The following is a 4,044-nucleotide window of genomic DNA, read 5'->3' on the forward strand; positions in this document are numbered from 1 at the left end:
TGATAATAATAATAACATTGAAAAAACTACCACCACAGTTTTCCCAAATTATTTGGCAACACAAATCGTGGAAGATATTATAATAAGATTGTCAACCCACGTTGTAGAATTGTTACAGTTATTCCTATTGCATGGATGAGATACACTTAGACTCTTTAAGATTTGTATTCCAATGTCCGAGCCCATTAAAATCATCTTTTAATAGAGAAGCAATCAGCTGGTGCATAGAAGCAGCTAAATATTTCCTGCTTAATTGATGCTAATTCTATTTGCGGTTTAGCTTATATTGTATGGTGCACATCAACCTGGCACCTGAAGTTTCAGGTCAATGCAAGAATGTAGCAGGCTTTAACTGACAGCGCAGTCCGTGGATGGTGCAAGCAGTAACTCAGTCAGCTGCTAACCGAAAGGCTGGCAGCTCGAGTCCACCTAGAGGTTCTTCGGAAGAAAGGCCTGCCAATGTACTCCTGAAAAACCAGCCACTGAAAATTCTGTGGAAGAGGGTTACACAGCATGAAGAGTGTAATCAGTGTCATTGAATTGTGCGTGTAGAAACTGTCGAATTCGCAACCGTTGTGTTGCATATATTTGCACTACAATAAAAAGGAATTCAGAGAAAAGGAAAAAAAAAGAAAACCTTATGGCGCATAGTTCTACTCTGACACACATGGGGTTGCCATGAGTCAGAACTGATTCCAAGGTGACTGGTTTGGTTTTTAATTGGCAGCAGTGGGGAGGATAAGGAGCAGGAATCCTTGGTAAGAGCAGAAATAGTCTACTCAACAGATTAGCCATAGCACTAGCAGAAGCATGGCTTGGAGGGCAGCCCCTTGGAACACCAGCAGAGTAATAAACTCAGCAGGGGAAATAGTTTTGCCCTGAAGAAAAATTAGAATCCATTTTATGGAGTGTTTAGACTTTCAGTCACCTCACATGCATGTGAAAACTGGACAATGAATAAGGAAGACCAGAGAAGAATTGACACCTTTGAATTGTGGTGTTGGCAAAGAATATTGAATATACCATGGACTGCCAAAAGAACAAACAAATCTGTCTTGGAAGAAGGACAACCAGAATGCTTCTTGGAAGCAAGGATGGCGAGACTACGTCTCACGTACTTTGGACATGTTGTCAGGAGGTATCAGTTCCTGGAGAAGGACATCATGCCTGATAAAGTAGAGGGTCAACGAAAAAGAGGAAGACCCTCAACAAGATGAATTGACACAGTGGCTGCAACAATGGGCTCAAGCGTAACAACAATTATGAGGATGGTGCAGGACTGAGCAGTGTTTCATTCTATTATTCATAGGTCACTATGAGTCTCATTTTGTGCTAAGGTTACTTATGTAATATCCCATCTACTACCTTTCACTGGCAGTTTGTGGTAACAGTGACCATGAGGATGATGATGACAATAATGATGATGATGGTGGTCGTGGAAAGAGGAACGATGACTTCCAGTCATATGAAATGGCAGATAGCCAGGCTCACATTTGGAAAAAGTACTAAAAATGAACATGCAGAGACTTGGGATTTAACTATGATATTCATTGTCTGTGAACTTGAACACATCAGGGATAGTTCAAGGCAAGTCAATGTTCTTCCTTATTTGTAAGACAGGGAATTGGACCTCTTAGAAGTGACTAAGGCTCAAACAATATATACGTTAGATAAGAAAGCATGTGCACAATATCTGGCAATAGTAAGCATTCGATAAATGTTACTTTTTTTATTATGTTGTTGTTAGGTGTCATCAAGTTGGTTCCAACTCACAGTGACCCTGTGTACAACAGAACGAAACACTGCCTGGACCTGTGCCATCTTCACAATTGTTATTCTTAAACCCATTGTTTAACCACTGTGTCATTCCATCTCATTGAGGGCCTTCCTGTTTTTCACTGATCCTCTACTTTATCAAGCATGAAGTTCTTCTCCAAGAACTGATGCCTCCCAACAACAACGTCCAAAGTATGTGAGATGTGGTCTCACCATTCTTGCTTCAAAGGAGCATTCTAGTTGTATTTCTTTCAAGACAAATTTGTTCATTGTTTTGGCAGCCCATGGTATATTCAATATTCTTCTCCAACACCACAATTCAAAGGTGCCTATTCTTCTCTGGTCTTCCTTACTCTTTGTCCAGCTCTCACATGCATATGAGGTGACTGAAAACGCCATGGGCTTGGGTCAAGTGCACTTTAGTCTTCAAGGTGACATCTTTGCATTTCAACACTTTAAAGAGGTCTTTTGCAGCAGATTTTCCCAACGCAAGGCGTCTTTTGATTTCTTGATTGCTGCTCCCATGGGTGTTGATTATGAGTCCAAGTAAAATGAAATCCTTGACAACTTCAATCTTTTCTCCGTTTATCATGATGTTGCTTATTGGTCCAGTTGTGAGGATTTGGGTTTTCTTTATATTGAGGTGTAATTCACACTGCAGGCTGTAATCTTTGATCTTTTATTATAGTTATTGTTTTCATTCCTATAATAATATAGGGCCATTTTACTACTAGTAGAAATTTCAAAGCAGATAACGTGAAACTCCTCCATAAGATTTGAACCTCTCCCTGTTATCCATTTCAAAAAGAGAAAAGTAAGGAGATTTCCTAGAGGGAGTGGCTGCCCTGCCTGGGTCCCTCCTTTTCTTCAAGGGGACAGCAGGCTGCTCTATGGGCAGAAAGAGCAAGTGAAGACCAGTGTCTCTTCCTTCCCTTCAGCCTAGAAAGAACAGGCTTCCACTTTGAGAGCTTGGAATTGTTGCCTGTGATGGGGAGACTCTGTGACACCTGGCACACACCTGGGAAGGTGGCCCCTGACACAGTGACCTAGTGAGGAAATGAGGGTGTTTTGAATAACTACTCTTTCTCCTTCATTGGAAACAAGGAATGGGTGACTGCTCTTGAGGACTAAATGTGAGCTAAAAGAAACTACATGCCTGGAGCCATTTTAAGTTCTGCTTTAGAGGACCACCTGAAAGGGTGGGGGCTCCAACAGGAAGAGGGTGTGTGCAGAATTTGTCACTAGAAACCTGGGGGCTGAGGGGCATGTGGCCTTCCAAAAGGAAGGGCTCTAGAGAAAGAACCAGGTTTAAATTTCTCTTGGGGTCAGAGAAGAAGTAGCCAGTTCATGCCAGTTTAGTTTCAGTCACCACTCAAGCAAGAACTTGGCTGTCCTGTCCTCTGTTCTCTCTCCCCCTGACTCATCCCTGGTCTGACACTGCAGAGGGAGAGAGGGAAAACACTGCAAACATGCCACCACACCACTTTCTCTGTCTAAGGCTGGTGGTCAGTCACCTGCAGACCCCCGGAGTGCAAGGGTGAGCAGAAACTGAAACTTTGATGGAAGAGTGAAATGTTGATGAAAATCTCGGGACTCTTTCATTTCTGACTTGAGACAGAATTTGGTACCTTAAAGTAACTTTTTCTTACCTTTACTTAAAGTTAATTTTTCTTACCTTTACTAAGAATGAGCATAAAAGTCATAGACCTGCTCAATTTTCATCTAATGATAGGAGAAGAGCTCCCCTTGGTGAATAAACTGGCAAGGGGCAATGGGAGATAAAACAACTTGCCATTATGATTACACTGCAGACGTTGAGCTGGCTGCTGTATGGACTACACTGTTACCTAACACGGGTTCCATGCTAGGCAATGCACTAGGTACCGCAGCACTAAAAAAAAAAATCGAGTCTACTACTGTATTATTCATTCCTGACACCAATCTTACCCTGTGTGCCTGGTAATGATAGTGAGGTTTGGAAACAATGTTAAGTCTTTTTCATAAGATCACCTAGTAAGTTAAGATTTTATTTCATTCCTCTAGCAGACTCATTTATAACTTCATCTTTTTCTACATAGGTTATTTTTCTATTTATTATTAAAATTTTCTTACTCAGAAAAGTTAGTGTTAGTAAGGGTCTCATTAGCCTATGAACTGCATTTTTAGTGATCATTTTCTAGTAATTTCCCATCATGTGTCTAGAAGGAGCCCCTTTAAACTTGATTCCCTATTATCAAGGAGCACAAAGCGCCAATCAGCAATTTTGAG

The sequence above is a fragment of the Elephas maximus genome, chromosome 8 (genome assembly GCF_024166365.1).
Source record: "Elephas maximus indicus isolate mEleMax1 chromosome 8, mEleMax1 primary haplotype, whole genome shotgun sequence".
NCBI classification, from domain to species: domain Eukaryota; kingdom Metazoa; phylum Chordata; class Mammalia; order Proboscidea; family Elephantidae; genus Elephas; species Elephas maximus.